This window comes from Pongo abelii, chromosome 6, assembly GCF_028885655.2.
Source record: "Pongo abelii isolate AG06213 chromosome 6, NHGRI_mPonAbe1-v2.0_pri, whole genome shotgun sequence".
Taxonomy (NCBI): domain Eukaryota; kingdom Metazoa; phylum Chordata; class Mammalia; order Primates; family Hominidae; genus Pongo; species Pongo abelii.
The window spans coordinates 67,685,796-67,706,036 of NC_071991.2; the positions used below are offsets into that span (position 1 = coordinate 67,685,796).

A 20,241-nucleotide genomic window follows, 5' to 3' on the forward strand; every position below is an offset into this window, starting at 1 on the left:
CTCCTTCATTCCTCCATAAATGTTACTAAATGTTTAACAACTATCTTTGGGGGTAGAGGTGAGAGGCTTGATTTGTAGCATTTGCTGATTTCAGTGGCATAAAGATTCCTATCATGAGTGACTTCAAGCTGTTGCATAGAGATGTACACAATACACTCTTGCAGGTTATTGTGAGTCAGACCAGGCCCAGCACACCAAAATATTAGGTGCCAAAACATTTGTGATATTTTAGGCTTCCAGATCTCATTTTCAAATGACAGGGAGACTTATTAGTCAGAAGATGTCTCAAAGATATGTATTTCCCTAGCAGATGTTGTCTTTGTAATCTACTCCTGTATGACTGGTTTTCAGGACGGTTTTAGAATCATCTCAGGAATCTCCAGTACAATGTACTTTTTCGTCTGACCAGCATTCTCAAATTCCTGTAAAACTCAGGGTGAAAAGCAAAACAGCTCAGTTATAATCCAATAGTATATTCAGGAATCAAGGTGTAGTGCCTAAACCATAAGTCACAGAGCATGAGAATGTTTAGAGCTGATTTAAAAGCCATCTAAAGTTGTGTTTCTTAAAAAAATGTAAGTCCATGTATGTCCATGGCTAGTGAAAATAAAAATGGAATGGCCTCCTAGACATGTTATGTCTTCTACCCCCTAGTTGAAATCATAAAATCTATGAATATTGCCAACAATTGAGATTCTACCAATTTTTAGTCTGTATTGTTATAAGAAGAATATTTTTGTTTTCAAAAATCTATTAAAATGCTCAATATAATTTGAAAAATGTATATGCCCTACTCTTTTCAATCTCAAGATTCTAAAATACTTGGCAAAGGAAAAAGCAATGTGACAGACCCCCTATTGTACCTCTGCCTCTCATTGAGAAACTCTGATCTAAAGACTGAGCAACCTGCCAGAGGCCACCTAATAAAACAACTGGTAGTAAGACGGGAGAGTTCCCTGGTCCACCTCACAGGATGTGTGACAAGGATGTGGCTCTCTGTTTGGCTGCTGCAAGCTCAAACCCTTATGGGACGGGGAGCACAAAGATGGGCAGGTATGGGAACTAGGGTGAGCGCTTTTGGGCTTTGGCCCCACAGCAGCATCTAGGGCTGGGTGCCTGTGACTGTTGAAGACCCAGTGTTACATTTGCTCTTTTAGCTCTGCAATCCACAGACAGCTTAAGTGTTAAGCAATTTAGTGGACTCCCATTGGTACCCAGGTTCTTGTCCAGCATCCAGGAAGGATCAGGTCATACACAGATTTGAAGGATGAATGCAGGGGTTTTCTTGAGTGGTGGAGGTGGCTCTCAGTAGAATAGATGAGGAGCTGTAAGGGAAATGGAGTGGGAAGATGATCTTTCCCTGGAGTTTGGTTGTCCAGAGGCCGATCTCCTCTCTGATTGTCCCCAGCCAAACTCCTCTCGGTGTACATATGCTTCTTCTCTACTCTCCTTCTCTGCCATGCTGTTCTGCCATTCATCTGCTCAACTGCCTCTGGAGCTTGGGGTTCAGGGTTTATATGGGTACAAGATCAAGGGTGTGGTAGGCCAGAAGGCAACTTTTTGAGCGTGAAAACAAGAATGCCTGTTCTCATTTAGGACCGTGGGTCTCCAGGCTTGAGGCTGGGGCCTTTCCTGGTAGCATTCATCTACTCAGTATTTCCCTCTCTCCTGTCCATATCAGTGGGGACCACAATTTTTTAATTATAGAAACAAATATACTACCACCCTTCTGATTAGACTTCATATTAAAAGGCTTATGTATATGTTTTATATATGTCATCCTTCTGAATGGCAAAGTCCTTTGGAAACCAGTTCAGTAACTTGGAAAGTAAAACATTTAACTTAAAGTTTTCATATGGTTTAATACAATGTTTATCTCCAGGTAAATCTCTATGAATAACCCACACAAATGCATAGAAAACTAAACACATTAGATATTGTATGGACTACATTTTATGTTTCTTAGGCTAACATTAAATATACATCAAATTCTCTGGCCCCAGAATAAATAGGTATAATTCTTGTAGCAGGGTACTATGGAAATCCTATGTTAGCCCTAAAATATTACATAGCGAAATGCAAACCTGCTCCTTGTTAATTTAATAGCATTGTTTGCATCTCTCAAGATACTTTGGGGATACCAACTGTATGAAGTTAACTGGACACAATTATTTAAAGTAATTTACTAATTTTGGTTATATAAGTATATTGGAAATAACAAAGAAGCAATGTATATATGCCGTTTCACAAACCTAGATTTCGTCATTATTTTGTGTATTGGTGTTAGAACATGTGGAATGTGAATTGCTATAAATTTTACTAAAGAAAGTACAGAAGTGAGGCAACCATCATAATTGTTTTATGTGTTTTAAGGTGTTGCTAATGCTTTCCTAGATGTTAATTTTCCATTACATTGTTGTGGTTATGTTATGACATCCTTGCTAGTAAGGGGTAAGCCTAGCAACATTTATATATAGCTTCTTAATGATTGTATTCCAGTTCTGGTTAGTCTTGCCTTACTATAGGTGGCTTCTCTATGAGCATAAGGATGGTAGAGTTTCAGGAGCAAATTAATGCCTACAGGATTTGCATATTTCTTACTGAAACAATTCTCAATCTTTTACCAGTCCAGTTTCTAACAACTTATAAGTCATGTGAAATCCTTATATTTATATGAAAATAAATTTTTAGTGTTCTTCCTTCAGAGTTGGATAAACTTGACTTTATAGCTCTGTCACTTTCTCACTGTTAACTTTAGGCAAATTATGTTCCATCTATAAACCAACCTCAGTTTTTTGTTTTGGAAAACTGGACAAACACTTTGGGGTTTGTTGTGAGAATTATATGTGAAAATGAGCATAGTCCTGGCACTATGCATATATAATTCATTACATGCTATGCACATATAGGCATAAATACATATAGACATGCGTGTGTATCAATAAATAGAGATGGAAATAACCGTATATGCATATAGAACTTAAGCTTTTACATAGTCCTTGCACAAATTGTCACACTTTTCTGCAAATCTTTGGAAACCTTATAGCCTCAGTGTTACCAGAGATGACATGCACTGCTGTAAACAAGGAGAATACATTCTTTCATGACCAGAAAAGAATTTCTATTGTCTGTAGGTGGACATGACAATCTTTTGTAGGACAGGGACTTTTTAAGAGGTTGGTTCCAGCAAGCTTGTTTCATAGATTCTTACATAGAAATGTCCAGTGATCAAATGAGCTGTCTAAATAGAACTATAGAATGAGAACTGGAGGTGTAGTCAGTATCACCTTGCCAACCCCTTTATTTACACAGTGGCAGACAGAAACCCAGAGAACTAGAAAAATGATATTTGAGGTTTCACACGCTGAAAGTGAGCACAGAATTACTTGCCGTTTCATGTTGACGATTCTGGAAAACTCATTTCTTGTTAGGGCTTGCATGATCTTAGCCCAAGAACATTTTGAACACAATGCCAACCATCCAGCTTGGGGACAAATGGAACAAGCTTCTCAAGATGAACTGTCTAAATATTCAACTGGAAGCTGGGAAACAGCAGTAAAATAGCCAATCATTTTGTTTCACATGTTATATATGATGATAGATTAATTAGTGTGAACCTTGTGTGAGTAGGAACAGTATGTAATTCAGCTCTGAACCTTGGCCAATAGGAGGCATCTAATAAATTTATGTTGTGAAGCATCTAGAATACCATAGGATCCCAATTAATGTGCGTGCAGAGCAATTAGTACATGCTGGATAAATGCTGAATTAAATTTGGGGGTTGTAGGCATACCAGGCCACTGAACACTATGATAATGATTTTTGTATCATCCACATTTACAGATTCTCTAACATGAGAACAAAGAAGAGAAACAATGTAAATTACAAGTTACATACAAATGCAGAACATAGAAATAACATAAGCAAAGAAATCACATTTGGAACATAATTAAAGAAAAGTCCATTTGTAATGTGTTTGTGTTTAAGAGTTTTATTCTTGGCAAAACAAATTGTTGCTTGAAAGATAAAAGGCTTATTTTACAAATGGCTTCAAATGCAATTACTTTCTACAGAGCAATTAGTTACCAATAGCATTTTAATGGAATAATATAAATGAATAAAAAATATATGAACCTGACTCTCCTGAATTCCAATATGATTGCAAACGAATGGAAAAGATACTCTTATGAATACTTTTAGATTTTTAAATCCAGAAATTGTTGTTGGTAGCTTGCTATATGAAGGATCAAAAATGTATCTGGGCCAGGTGTGGTAACTCACCCCTATAATTCCAGCACTTTGAAAGGCTGAGGTGGGAGGGTTGCTTGAGGCCAGGAGTTCAAGACCAGCCTGGGCAACATAGCAAGATCACCCTGTCTCTAAAATTTAAAAAATAAAAGAAAAATGTATCTGAATTTACATATCCTTGGTCAAACATTTATTCATTGCTTCTACACACATTCACTGAGAGCCTAAAATATGCCAGGTACAGCAAGCAATTGTTACTTAGGGACTGAACAACACTTTCATTAGGGCTTCGAGCATCAGAAATCCAAATTTTAAAAATGTTCTCTTAACTTTTTGCATCTTTTTGCCCTTGGTACTTGGGTGGACATAATTGCCTTTGGTATGCCAAGGTGCAAAAGTGATAAATTAGCTCAATTAGGCCACATCTTGCAATGATGTACTTTACCTTCTATCAGCTATTTGGGTAACTCTGATATATTTGCTGCATTTTCGATTACATACACTTTTTCTTCCTCGTCTTGGTTGTGGTCTTAAGGTCTGTATCCTTGACATAATACATTTCATTTGTTTCACACGTTACATAGAATTACAGTAGATGTCTCCTAGGTTTTTTATTGGCTTTGTGTGATGCTTAGCTTCTCAAATGGAATAGATAACGTAAACCCTAAGAAGCCCTTGCGAAGATTTTAGCGCCAATCTAAACGGTAGAAATCAAGGTTCCTGTTACTTTGAGTCCTTCTAAGAATTTCAGATACCTTTTATGTTTTCTAGCAGAGCTGAGAAACCTCAAGTGTTAGAAGATTTGAGGTGTGGCTCTTTCAGAGAGAAAATTTTGAAAATCTAGGTTGATGTTCCCGAAAGTTCCTAACATAAAAATACAGGCTTGACATACGTTGTGATAGCAAAACTCTAAAATTATCAAGTCCACTTCTTCAAAGGAATACATGTGGAAATATTAATTGTCATAAGAAGGTGAACAATCTTTTATAATATAAACAGTAAAGATAAGCTGTTAAGTACTCGTGATACATTGGTCCATACCTTTATGAAGGAATCCATAATTTTGAACAACATTAGACTTTGGGGGGCTGGGGACATTACATAGCAGCACATACATAAGCTCATTGTAGCTAATATATGCTACATGTTATATAAGCTTATGTAAGCTGAGTTTTCAGGTGAAATTTAGTAGATAGCTTGTATGGTGAGTAGAAGGTGAGACACCTGGATGGAGGCGGAGGATAGGCCAGGAAAAAGAATTTAAAAAAATTATTGGACTATAATTTAGAGTATTACATTTTACCCAGTAATACACTTGTACACCTCATACTTACCTGTATAGCTGAAACAAAAGTAATGATATTTATTCTGTGTCGGATGCTTTCTGGTATTTTCAAATCTATTGCATGACATTAAATAAACACTGTGTCCATTATAGAGATTTCACAAAAAGCTAGTGGTCATAAACTTCAGTTGGAAAGGCACTGAACTTGAAGGCGGTAGTGGGGACAAGGCTGGACAAGTGTAGAGGGGAAGGACAGTCAGTCTAGGGCAAAGAGGATGAGGCTTGTGAGGCAATTTAAGTAGGTACTTACTCAACTTCTTAACATACCAACCCTTTACTCGCGACCTGCAAGTGAGTGCCTCCTTAAATTTTACTCCTTTGCAATTCACTCCATGCCGTAATCTCAGCTCTGAAGACCTTCCTTATAGGGACATACCCATTTCATTCTGGCAGAACCAGGAAGAAAAGTGAGTTCAGAAAGAAAAATAGAGCAAAGATTTTTAGGGCAAACAGCAGGTAGAAAAAAATCACCCAATAAACCAGTTTGCAGCAGAATATTCCAGGGGGCAGATCCAAGTTAGAAAAGTCCAAGCAAAGAGGAGAGCTACAAAAACAAGAGGCTTAAGCTAGAAAGGCCGGATGTTGCCATTGCCAGTGATCTTCTGGCTGGGATGAAGCACTTCTGTTCCAGGGGCAGTAGTTTGGTTAGAGATTATGTTTTGTTGTATGTATTCCGAAACCCTAATAACAGTGGCTTAAATGGAGTCTTATTTTTGTCAAGTAGCATCAAGTCTAGGGGTGGAAAGTACAAGGCTAGTACAGTTGCTTTAGGGACCCTACCAAGGACTCGGGCTTCTTGTTCCATCATCCTTAGCATGGACCTTCATCATCACAGATGCAACTTGGCCACGCCACCCCTAGCCTCACACATTCCAATAGTGGAAAGAGGAATAATAATAGGAGGAGGAAGAAAAGGAGAAAGCAACAAGAAGGGGACAGAGAAGAATACTTTCCTAGAAACCTTCAGCTGAATTCATCTTGGGTCTTCTTGGTCAGAATTATGTCATATGGCCATTCCTAGCTGCAAATAAGGATGAAGGATGTTGTTTTTTAAACTGGGTACATTGCTGTCTCCCTCCCCTCACTAAATGCTGGAATTCTGGTAGCAAAAAAGGAAGAATGGATATGTAACTTGTATTGCTGGCCATGCACAAGAGGAACTAATCCCAGAATGACCAACCCATGCAGAGCAGTTAATTGAGAACATCTGCTAGTGGAGAAAATAGGTGTTTGCATTCCCATTTTACACCTAAGAATGCTGAGGCTCAGAGGGTAAGCAAAGGGCAGTGCTCAGATAGAAACTCCAGTCTGTTTGACACTAAAGCCAGATTTTTTTTTTTTTTGACACTATGATATTCTCCAAGGGTAAGTTAGCATGTATCAGTTCCTCTCTCCCAAGTTGTTATCTGCTGGCTCATTTGGCCAAATCTTCTTTTCAGAATAAGAGCTAAAAACACCCATGAGTCTGTAGCTAACAGAGAGAGAGGAGGGCATCATGTTGGGAAAAATGACTCATCAGATTAATTATCCTGAAACTTAGATTCTAGAGAAAAGGGAGGCAAGAAAGAATATCCCAGTGTTGTCACCTTTCTGGAGGTGAAGGAACCAGTGTGTCTGCTTCAGAATATTTGGGGAAGTTCAGTGCCAACCCCTGGGCAACAGCGTTTCTCCTATGTGATCCATGGATTAGGTAGATCAGAACCACCTGATGTCTTCTACAAAATGCAGATGCTAGACAAACGTTCCTGGCATAGAAAATCAGAATCTCTGGGGATGGGGCCTGAGCATGTGAATTCTAACAATATCCTCAGGTTAATTATGATGTACAATACACTTTGGAGTCCATTGATATTAAGTATTAATAGCATTTATTGAGCACCTATTTCAACAAGCACTGGATCAGACACAGATAGATATTGTTTAATCCCAACACCCTTGCAAGATCCACTGTCTTATGTTCAGGCTCAAAGAGATTAAGTATCTTTTCAAACTCAGTTGGTTCTTAAATGGCACTGGGGATTCCTTCCTGGAGTTTATTTCAGTCATCTTTCTTCCCAGGCACCAGACTCATGAGAATAGGGGAGCATTCTATATTGTTTTCTTTAGAGAACCCATTTAAACGAAGTTTCTAGATCCATAAGAGAGTTGAGTGTGTAGCTAAGGAGAAAGACACATTAGACACATACTGTTGTGGTGTGAGTTGAGGCAAGAGAATTACGGATGGAAACACCTCTCTCAAATGTCCATATTCTAACTTTGGAGTTAGGTTTCTCAGCTTTGGCATTATTGAGATTTGGGGCTAATTTATTATTGTGGTGGGGGCTAGGGGGCTGTCTTGTGCATTGTTTAACAGCATCTCTGGCCCCTCCTTACCAGATTCCAGTAGCCATCTTCCCTTTCTTCACTGGTTATGACAACCAAAAATGTTTCCAATCATTGCAAATGACTTCTGGGGGCAAAATGGTCTCTGGTGGGGAACCACTGGGTTGAATTATAAACCCTGGTAAAATCCCCTTCTGGCCTTCTGGTGGTTTCACTGATAGAAAATTCTACTTATGTCGAGAGGCAGGAAAAAGGCCATGTGAGAGCGAGGGGAGACCTGCCAGTATATTGGGGTCTGCTGACTCCAGCCCTGAGGGTGCATGGTGAAGTAGGCCCTCTTCCTTTATTTGGGAAGGCTAACAATAGGGAAGGGAGAAGAGCAGGAAAACAGTAGATACTCCAGAAATCTGCCTTTGAATCTGGGCTGAAACGGCAACAAAGAGGGCAGAAAAGACCGAGCAGAGAGCTCTCACTTGGCTTGGATATTGTCTTGTCTTTTCTGGGAGTAACTTTTTTCCCTTAACAGAACCATTTCATCTGAGTTAGGAAAGCAGTAAATAATTAAGCTAATCTGTTTGTGAATGTGGTTCAAAGAAGCCTCCAGAAATGGTGGTTCTGTAATTCTAAAGCAGTGAAGCCAAGCACAAAAGCAAACCTTCATCAGTATAATGCACTGAATGTGGGGCTGGGAAAGGACTGACTTTAATTATTCATCCTCAACATCTGGAAGGTCAATTTGGCTTTTAGAATTTGATTATATTTAGGATTAGGGTACATTTTGTTGTCAAATGTTTCTAAGGCCACAATAGGGACAATGGCTTGCAAATGGGTCCATATTTCTTACATATTCTCTCTTCCCAAACCAAGTTTCCACATCTTTCCTTTTTTCCATTTTTCATTTATCTTCTTTTACTTATTTTTTTTTCCTTCAATCCTTCACCTCCCACTCTCTTTGTTCTTGTGATTTTCCACACTTGCTTTCACTGTTCCTCACTGGGGACTTTGTACTGACCTAGGATTTCCTAACCATTGATCTGTGGAAGCCTAGGCAGTCCATGGAAGATCCTCCCTGAGGTTTGTGTAACCCTTGAAATCATGTGCTGCATTTTGTGTGAATGGGTCTGCTTTTTTTCTATACAGTGGGTCCTTAGATCCCCTAAAATTCCCAGAGTCCTTGACCTGAAAGTGGTAAGAGCCACTGAGGAGCATTTGCTATGGACCTTCAGCATAGAAAGGGGAGGGCATGAGTATGGCAGTGCCTTCTCTTTGGCAGGCTCATTGCCCTATTCCCTCATTTAATCCACACAGCCTCTATATAACATGAGGTGGTGTTATTTTCATAGGTAGCTGAGGACATGAAGCCTTGAAGACATTAGGTAATTGACAAGGATATCCAACTTTCAAAATGTCTCCATGCTCAGAATTTAAGTACCTCTTTTTGATACTTGCTCAAAAGCCTCTTGCCTGGACTTAAGATTGAGCCATTGATAATTAGGCTGAAATAGAAAGGCCTTATATCCCCATGCTCTCCCCACCAGAGATGGTAAAGAGAACTCAAGTGGGCTGTAACCAGCTTCCTAGAAAGAAAGATGATTAGAACAAGGATATTCTTCTTTGCATTACTACAATATTTTAATAGCCTACACTATAAATACCATCCATGCCTTCTGACTGCTATGTTAACACAAAGTGCTGTACCAGCACAAAAGGCTGATGGCAATAGATGTGAGAAGAATGAATTTATAATTCAGTTTCACTAATTTGTTGGAAACTCAATTTTTAACATTTTAAATTAATTACTTTACAACACTTATTGCCAACTAACCATGTAGTACACGTTAATGGCAGGTTTAAAAATAGTGAACCTTAGTCTTGATTTCACAGAATGATCCAATTTATGTTGCCCACTCCTCTCTGACATAAACAAAAGGCTTATTAGAATGTGGTCACTTCTCTCAATTGCTTTTGGAAAAGAAAAAGATGACTCATCATTACTGTTTTTAGTTTCAAAAATTTTCTTTCAGTGTTTATTTGTTCTCCTTATTCACTTAATATTACTGTCAAACATTTCCCCATGTTTCTGTCTTTTCCACGTTGCTATATAGTCATTAGACTTATTTTAATGGCTGTATAATATTCCATTATGCTGATGTATAGTAACTTAAACACTACCTTATTGCCGGATATTTCAGTAATTTTGTATTTGTTGACAATTGAAATGAGTTGAAAGAAATCTCCTTGTGCAAATAGCTTTTCTCTTCTATTGGATCATTTTATTCCAGGGTAATAGATTGGCAAATCTATTTTGAGTCATGATTCATCAACTTTAATCAGAGATTTTTAAAATGTGGTTCTCTTTATAAAAATCAAAAGCCTTAGAATTTTGTATACACTTTGACCCAGCAATTTCACTTCTAAAAATTCATTGAAAAGTAATTGTTGCATGTGTGTTGAGAATAATAATGACCATCCTCACACTCACGTTGACTCTGTTCTGTGAATAAAATGGGAGCCATTTAAAGATCTGCTTAATGTTATTCTATAGACAAATAATAGTAACAGTAGATAGGAACAGTAGAATAACAGTAACTAATATTTATTAAGCACCTAGTACATGTCAGATATTGTGGTAAATTCTTCATGTCCTGTGCATTTTCATTTAACGCTCAAAACCTGAAAGGATTCATTCATTCTATAAATATCAAATGCCTATTATGTGCTTGGTATTATACTAGATGCTGGAGATACAATGCTGAATACTGTAAAGTCCTATAGTTATGCTCCTAAGGAGTTTGTGGACTGTAGGGGCAGATGGACATTAATTCCATCCCTAGAAGAGAGGGAATGAGGGAGAGAAGGAAGGAATGTAGGAGCCTCTGTTCTCTGGCATCTCCGTCACTCCTCCTTAGCCCCCAGTACTTCATCTGCTTTTCAGAAAGCATTTCTTGCAACTGTAAAAAGTTATGGACGGGCTCATTAGACCTCATTGATGAGGGCTGTGTAGACCTCATATTAAGTGCCCAAGGCTGTAGAGATGACTACCTGGGTTCAAGGTTGGGCTGCAACACGTAGTAGTAGGCAAGCTACCTTTTCTTTTTCCCAATTTCCTTGAGTAAAAAATGGGATTAATAAGAGCTCCTACTTTTAAAATTATGACAGTCATTTAAGGTATGAAATGTAGTGCTCCATAAAGTTTAGCCACTATTACTAGCTATATTGGTGATGATATGGTTGGAATCTAAAATTTTCCTTTTGCTGACTAGCATGTAACACTGTCAACTTTTACACCTTATTGTCAATTACTTGTTTGTTTGTTGTTTTTTTTTTTTTTTTTGAGGCAGAGTCTTGCTCTGTCACCCAGGCTGGAGTGCAGTGGCACGATCTCGGCTCACCACAACCTCCGCCTCTCAGGTTCAAGCAATTCCCCTGCCTCAGCCTTCCCAGTAGCTGGGATTACAGGTGCATGCCACCATGCCCAGCTAATTTTTGTATTTTTAGTGAAGATGGGGTTTCACTATGTTGTCCAGGCTGGTGTCGAACTCCTGACCTCAGGTGATCCACCTGCCTCGGCCTCCCAAAGTGCTGGGATTACAGGTGTGAGCCACTGCACCCAGACACCAATTACTTTTAAAGGCAGAACCAGTGCAAAAACAACTGTTTGAGGTAGTATGTAGATATATATATGTTAATGTGTGTGTATTCATATATATTGAATAGTATGAAATCAAACTTATAGTTAAAACTGTGGACACTAGATTCAACATAAGTTGTAAGTTTCATTATTAGAAGTGAGAAATTGAGAGTTGTGTATTAGTCTGTTCCCACACTGCTGTAAAGACTACTACCTGAGACTGGGTTATAATAAAGGAAAGAGGTTTAATTGACTCACAGTTCTGCAGGCTTAACAGGAAGCATGGCTGGGAGGCTTCAGGAAACTTACAATCATGGCGGAAGGCATAGGGGAAGCAGGTACCTTTTTCACAAGTGTGACAAGAAGAAGTGCCACACTTTATAACCATCAGCTCTCCTGAGAACTCACTATCATGAGAACAGCATGGGGGAAACCGCCTCCATGATCCAGTTATCTCTCATCTAGTCCCTCCCCTGATATGTAGGAATTACAAGTTTAGATGAGATTTGGTTGGGGACACAGAGCTGAACCATATTAAGTTGAAAGATGTGCATTAACTCTTGATAACCTAGTATGTTCCAAGCATTGTTTCTTAATGATGTAAATATCTAGATGTACAGTAGTCCCCCTATAACAGAGGAGGATTCGTTCCCAGACTCCCAGTAGATGCCAGAAACTTTGAATAGTACCAAACACTATATATACTATGTTTTCACCTATAAATACATACCTATGATAAAGTTTAATTTATAAATTAGGCACAGTAAGAGATTAACAACAATAATAGAGCAATTATAACAATATATTGTAATAAAAGTTATGTGACTATGACCTCTCTCAAAAAAAATCTTAATATATTCTACTCACCTATTTTCAGATGGTGTCCTGGGTAGCTGAAACTGGAAAGCAAAACCGTGGATAAGGGGGAGCTACTATACTGAAAATGTACAAAATAGAGAAGATTTCATTGAAGAAGTCTGCTGTTTCTGGAATGGGAAATTAAGGTAGGAATTTAGAAAAACATAAACATTCTGAATTTCAATGCCACATGGCAGGGTGGTGAGGAGGAAGATGGAGCCAGGGTTCAAGTAACTAATGAGTTCTCTAGTTGCTAGTTCTAGTTCTCTTTTGAAAAGAGTTATTATTAGATAAATTCTCTTGTCATCTATTATTTTTATTTTTTATTTTTTATTTTTTTGAGACAGAGTCTTGCTCTGTAGCCCAGGCTGGAGTGCAGTGGCGCGATCTCTGCTAACTGCAAGCTCCACCTCCCAGGTTCACACCATTCTCCTGCCTCAGCCTCCCAAGTAGCTGGGACTACAGGCGCCCACCACCATGCCTGGCTAATTTTTTGTATTTTTAGTAGAGACGAGGTTTCACCATGTTAGCCAGGATGGTCTTGATCTCCTGACCTCATGATCCACCCGCCTCGGCCTCCCAAAGTGCTGGGATTACAGGCGTGAGCCACCGCGCCTGGTGTCTCTTTTCATCTATAAAAGAAATATGTCAGAAGAAATTTGTAGGCATTCTCCAGTCCAGAATTTTATGATTTTAGTATTGTAACTTGCATCATTGTTTTAATAATGAGAATATAATTTTCTAAAAGAATTGTTAAATATATTTAAATTGTCATACAGATAAAAATTGAAGCTCTCATCTTCTATAACATCATTGGTACTTTTGAAGCATAACTGGAACAGTTATCAACTGTGATTCTTGCTGGGACCAATAACCTTCTACAAATAGCAACATCAGTTTCCATGAAAGGCAAAGAGCTGACAGGTATACAGACTGCACCCCAACATTAAGCTACCAGGAGAAACTTCCAAGTTACCCTCTTGTTACTTGTGCCCCAGAGGTGAACACTATAAACTGCTACAGCATGCAATTTAGGTAAGCATTCAGGTAACAACAGTGCCCATGATGAAAAAGATGATGACTTTTCATTGTCTGCAATCTTTCATTTGGGCGAACTTAAAAGGATTTTTTTTAATAAGGAAAAAAATATTTCCTGAAATGTAGTCAATTCTATGATGAGGAATTATACAGAACATTTTTTTAAATTGAGATATAATTCACATACCATAAAATTCACCCTTTAAATGTACAATTCAGTGGTATACATAACATTATAAAATTAGATCATTTTAAATGGGTCTGGCACACAGTAGCCACATCATACTTATTAGGCTCTTTTCATTACATCAATACATTTTGAGCCTGAAATAAATGAAATGACACAGGAGATATCTGGGGTGGTTTTGTTTGGCCATGACCCCCATGGTATGCTGAAGCCCTCTCAAGAGAGCCAGTTGTCTGCATCTCTTCACAACTCTGTGTTGACTGATGCCACATAAGTAGCTTGAAATAGGCCATGATGGGAATATTTATATCATGGAAACTGACCAATGCTACAAAATCAGAGCTTTTTTATTGTTTGAGAGCTGATTGTTAAGCTTTGGCCAGCACATCACTGCTAGTGTATATCAATTTCTTCAAGAGTACAATTTATTATTATTCAGGGCCACATTCGGAGCCTCATCTCTTTGTCATGACCAACAAATTTAAATCCTCATCAACTGGAAAGAGGAAACTTCAACTGGATAAATATAATATTCATAACTAGTACGTTAATTCTGTATTACTTTTTGGGGGATGGTTTTAAAGAAATTTTTATTGTGATAACACATAACATGAAATTTACTGTCTTAACCAATTTTTAAGTATACAGTTCAATAGTGTTAAGTGTGACTTATTAATTTTTTTGTCATCCATAGTATGGCGTATACTATAGATGATGGGTTTCATTATGAAATGTCCAAATGAGTTTTGAAATTTCGTTCATAATGAGGTAGTTAAATTTTATTCTGGTCAGGCTCATGCTCTCAGAATTAGTTTTTGGCTGATTTATTTCTGGCTAGTCTTTCAGAATATCTTACAACCAACTTTATATTAAGACGACCAGCTTTAGGGAAGTTGGTAGCCAGGCATCCTGGCCCTCCTTCCTAGAACACTGCAGTTATGTGATGCAGCTTGAATGACCCCTGACATCTCTCTGATTCTCAGGTCCAAATTCCAGATTCCTAGGAAAGTATTGGGATTCACCAAGCTTGGGCCCAGAAGACACAGCTGCATTGTTCTTATGCTTCCTCCCATAGTGATGGTTTTGAAGGACATGCTGGTAGGGGCAGAGTTCAGGACCTGTTGCTTCATATTAGAGAGATGCTGGGCAGTTAAAGCATCCAGTGTCTAGTAGGAATGGTTTCATATCAGATGATAATAAATGATGACTTTAAAGAAAAGATTTCATCAAAATAGTTGGTATTTAATTAGGGATATTTAGAATATTACAGCATAATGTAGATAAAATTGGCATAAAACTTCTGTAATCTTAAAAAGAGAAATAATAGAGTGAATTAACATAATTCATTTGGGACTGTATATGGTTAAAATTTTAGTTGTATAATCATACAACTAAATTATACAACTAAAGTTGTATAATCCTTGGACTACAAAGGAACTGTTCTGCCTGACAGTTTCTGGTATGATTTAAGCATAAACACATGTATTCTCAGATTGTTCAAATGAGAAAGGAGGTTTCAGAAAATCTCTACCCCATTTAAAGTGGACAAACTGTGATAGAAACAGTTGAAGTAAATAATTTCTAGGCACTCGACAGTTTACAATGAGGCCTGGTCTTCTCCCAGCCTATGTTTCCCCAAGAGGCAATCAGAGTATATGAGTTAGCATGGAGATTTGAAATGTGAGTCACTTCTACCGTTTTTACAGTATTTATTAATTATATGATCTTGGGGATTTCACTTGAAATTACCTGAGCCTCAATTTCCTGTCCATAAAACACAATAATATGTATTTGACACTGTTGTTTTGAAAATTAAATAATGTATGTGAATATCCTTGCAAACTATGTTGTTTGCATACATACAATGTAAATTAAAAGTAATTGTAAAAACCACAATTACTTTTTCACCAACCTGATATTAAATACTTTTACTCAGTTTTCAGTTACAGGTTATCTCCCTCATGTTTAACCAACTACTTACACATATTTAATGTCTATAACTTCCTCAACCATTTTTGGCACTCACTATGTGGCAGATACTGTGCCAGTTTATTGGAATACTAAGATCTATCTAAAATAATCCCTGTTCTCAAGTGGCTAAACACAAAACTCTTTGTATTGAATATGAGTGGTTGTCATCAGTGCTTATCTTATAAAGCCATACCTGAAAAGCACTAACAATTGAAATACCAGGATTTTGCACATGATCTTCACATTCAGTGGGCTATAGGTTATGCAATCCTTACAGTGAAGAGTGTAACAAATAGTAGGCTTGAGAGATGGCCTCTCCTGGAAGGATATTTCTGGAAGAGGATTCTTTGTGGCACTTAGGTTGTGTAAGTGTATCTTCATTAGTGATTGTGCATCTTCTGTATAACATACTGAGATTTTAGTTTATCAGAAAACATGCTTAATCTCTTTTAAAAATCCAGATTGATTTATGTTTATGACTACAAATTAATCAATTAAGGTGGACACTGTGATACAACGCCAGAACCCCTTTGCAAGCTTCAAAGACTTATTCCTCTAGCTGCCTGGAGTGCCACAAAATACCACAAACTGTGTAGCTTAAAACAAGAGAGATTTGTTCTCTCTGAGTTCTGGAGGGTAGAAGTCCAAAATCAAGTTGTTGGGAGGGCCATGCTGCCTCAAAGACTTTTAGATGAGAATCCTTCCCTGCCTTTTCCAGCGTCTCGTAGCCCAGGTGTTCCTTCACTTGCGGCAGCATCAACCCCAATCTCCACTTCTGTCTTCACATAATGTTCTTTCTTCTGTGTCTCTGTTTCCATGTCTATGTACAAATTTTTTCCTTTTATAAAGACACTAGTCATACTGGATTAGCATCTTCCCCTAATTTAGTACAGCCTTAAATTAAATACCTTTGCAAAGGCTGTATTTCCAAATTAGGTTACATTCACAGGTACCAGGACTTAGTACTTGAATGTATCTTTTGGAGGGACAGGATTTAATTTATAATATCCTGATTATTCATCTATAGCATTCTTATTAATTAGATGTTCCTATGGCACTTTCAATAATGGTTCTGGAAAATTTAGTTTTATATAATCACATTCTGTTTATTGAATGTATAGTCAAGGGAGACAGCAGTGGGCTGACTCCTGGCTTATAAAACAGCTCAGAAAGTAATAGCCTTAACTGAACTCACTAAACAGAGTACAAGAAGAATATGTTTTCTGTTCTAAGGACCAAGAACATATCTTGAACCCTTTGCAATTTTGCATCTCACTCAAGAGTGTGAATCTACTGATTTTTTTTTTTTTGAAAGGATATTTGGGAAGAATGTAAATGCCCTTATTGTGACTAAATGTTACAAGGCACATTCTGGAGCTATTTCGTAGTGTGGTACTTTGAACTATGGCATACAAAAACAAGTGTCAATGCCAGAAGGCTACCCCCACAAAGTGACATTTGGTATTATGGAGGATGAGTTAAAGCTACCACCCTACCAGCCACAGCAGAAGCTTCCCCTGTAAGGGTCACAGGAGTCCCTTGCATCTTGTCTGTCAACTCAGACAATGTGCCAACTGTGCCTTCGGGAAGTCTGTTGGCAAGGAAGCCTGTGATATCTGCTCCCAGTGCTGCAACGTGATCTTTCTTCTTTTCTCTGTTTGTTTTTTTTTTTTCTACAAAAAGTGGCAATGAAGACATCTATTGAGGAGGGAAGTGAAATAAACCATTGAAAATAAAATAAATTTAATGAACAAGACAAGCTGATCTGGAAACCAAGGGATACTATAGTGTTCGATGAGGATTTATACTCATAAATAGTTATATGTTTTGGTTTTGTGTTGTTTTTTATTTTGTTTGTCTTTTAGAGCATATGGTAGCATCCTCTATATTTGATAAAAATAAAATTATAAAAACTGAATAAGAGGCATAAAGGAACTTCTAAATCTGAAGTCTCCTAGGATATATATAATAAAATGTACTGAGCCTTGAAATTCAGAGCTAAATAGGAATTATTGTTTATGATTTTTGTCATGGCTTGTAGTGGTCATTAATAGTGACAGGCAAGGCAAGAACTTATCTTTAATTGTGCTGGATGGCTGTTTGTAAAACTTGAAACATCTTCTGATATGTTAAGAGAATATGTGTATTCTGGACTAGGAGTTGACGTATGAATTAACAACTTTGGGCTATAATATAGTGTGAATTATTTTTTAACCAAGAAAAGAGATGTTTTAAGAGAAATAACTGGCTCTTGATATGTGAATACTTAGTTTGAGCCCCATTTTAATACCTCAAGTGTAAAAGAATAAAAACCATATGGATTACATCTTCCTTCAAATATCCAAGTCAAGAAAATAAAGAGAATATGTGCTTGACAAAATGATTGAATGTATTTCAAGTTAGTAACACAAATTTTGGCTGATTTAGCTATTTCAAATGGATTTCATGCTTCTATTTGTGGAATTTGTTTTCTGTCACTTATACTATAAAACAATTATCTATTTTAGAAGCACTACAAGTATCATTTCATGATACTTAAATACATTCAAATGTCTTCTTTCATTCCATTCTTTTCAATGCTATGCATAACAAAACTAAAAGGAATGGATATAGCTTATTCAGAGTACTAACAGTTTAGGGTGTTTTAACTAATATTTTTATCTCTATTAATTTATAAATTCCTCATTTTCATCAAAGACCACTTGTCTTAGATAAATATATTTACAGTCCTTGCCTGATAATTCGACTCCAGTTTCAGATGCTTTTTTCAAGTTACATCTGTGCTTAGAACCATTTTTTTCTTTATGTCCTCCTTTGGTCTTCCAGTTTGAAAACACTCTCTATTATTCAAATACTTCCTAAAATACGACTTCCTCCAATAAAGTTTTTAAAAACTACTTAGATGACACTTTTATGGCCAATATAAAAATACCATTCAACTATATAAGAGTTTAAGATTTGCCAGGAGGAGACTCATGGTTCACTCCTTCAAAACTATTCATCCATAGTCTTGGAGGCTATAAAGCAATCTAACAAGTGGTACCACCTTTCTAGCTGTTCAACTATTATTTGAATAAACTCTCAGGTCCTGACAGTGACAGATCTGGGTAGACAGCAGCATTGTGGCCAAAGGTAACAAATATTTACATCCATAAATTTTGGTTATTAGTAAGTTTCTGGGACCACATCAGTGATATAGATATGGAATCTAAGTGTGAGGACGGTGGCATGTCAGCATCTTCTGAATGCTTGGTTATGGAGAAGCAGAAAATCCTCTCCTGAGAATGGCTGAGAATGCTTAATCAATCATAGGACAGCCTGGTATGAAGTCCAAAGGCACAGCCATCCTAGGTCAATGTGAAATATTTGTGCCATATTGTCTCTCTAGAACCAAGAGATTAATAATAATAAAAAACAAGGAAAAACAGACAAATGTATTTCATTTAATGTAAATATTAAGTCCTAAGGAATGACCAATGTATTCCTATGTTTAAGTGATAGGGATTTCTGCAAAAGGTTTATGAATTGTTAATCGGATATCCCAACCCTTAGACCTACATATTTCCCTAAGAAATAAACTCTGGTCTGGATCTACCAGGCAATGTTCTTCTACTTTTCCGAATAAGAGTTTAAGCTAACTGAATTCTTTCCTACATTAAAAAAAATACATAAAGAATAAATAAAAGTCTTCTCACATTAATTGGCTCAATTTAATTTCTGATGAAATGCCATTCTAAACATTACTTTGCAGAATGTTAATATTTTTATGGTTAATATAGAAATATTCATTAGTTTTCTCTTTAAGGAATCGAAAATTTTTTATTCAGCTGATAAGAATAAAAGTGGAAGTTGAAATACAAAGAGTTATGGCATTTATTAAAATGTCAAGCTTATTACTAATTAGTCTTCACAGTATTTGTAGCTAATACATTTTCTAATCTTCAAACTGAATAATAAACTTTCAAGTCCTTGGTTCAGCTACTGGTTCTACCAACTACCTGCTGAATGCTCTACTAAGCCTAGGCACCCAGTCTAGACTTACAAAAAGTTTTCCAAGATCTTTACTTTCACAGAACACACAATTTCCTGAGGTAGAAAGTATCAGTAAGAATAGAAATATTTGCCTAGTGGTATTGCTATCAGAATTAAGTATAGAATGGTTATGAAAGAGTTTAGTGCATTTTTGTTTTGTTTTGTTTTGAGACAGGATCTTGCTCTGTTGCCCAGGCTGGAGTGCAGAGGCATGATCTCTGCCCACTGCAACCTCCACTTCCTGGGTTCAAGCAATTCTCATGCCCCAGCCTCCCGAGTAGCTGGGATTACAGGCGCATGCCACCACGCCTGGCTAATTTTTGTATTTTTAGTGGAGATGGGGTTTCACCATGTTGGCCAGGCTGGTCTCAAACTCCTGACCTCAAGTGATCCACCCACCTTGGCCTCCCAAAGTACTGGGATTACAGGCGTGAGCTACCGCGCCTGACCATGAATTTTTAAAAGAGAATATTAATGGTTATTAATAATTTTAAAAGAATTAGGTTAATAGTTATTTCGATGTGATTAATCTGTTTCTGAACTACTTATTGTCCACATGAGATTTACTTTATTGGATGAGCTAATACTTTCTATATTTAAATTTAGTAA

At 37.3% G+C, this 20,241-nt stretch overlaps 1 long non-coding RNA gene across 1 annotated transcript in view; it reads left to right on the top strand.

Annotated features, from left to right (window-relative positions):
* LOC129060375 (uncharacterized) overlaps positions 1-20,241 on the top strand; it is a 74,964-nt gene that overhangs the window by 35,677 nt on the left and 19,046 nt on the right. The window contains exon 2 of the long non-coding RNA XR_008527025.2: positions 12,424-12,550. This is a non-coding gene — a long non-coding RNA (uncharacterized LOC129060375). The remainder of the gene's footprint in view (positions 1-12,423; positions 12,551-20,241) is intronic.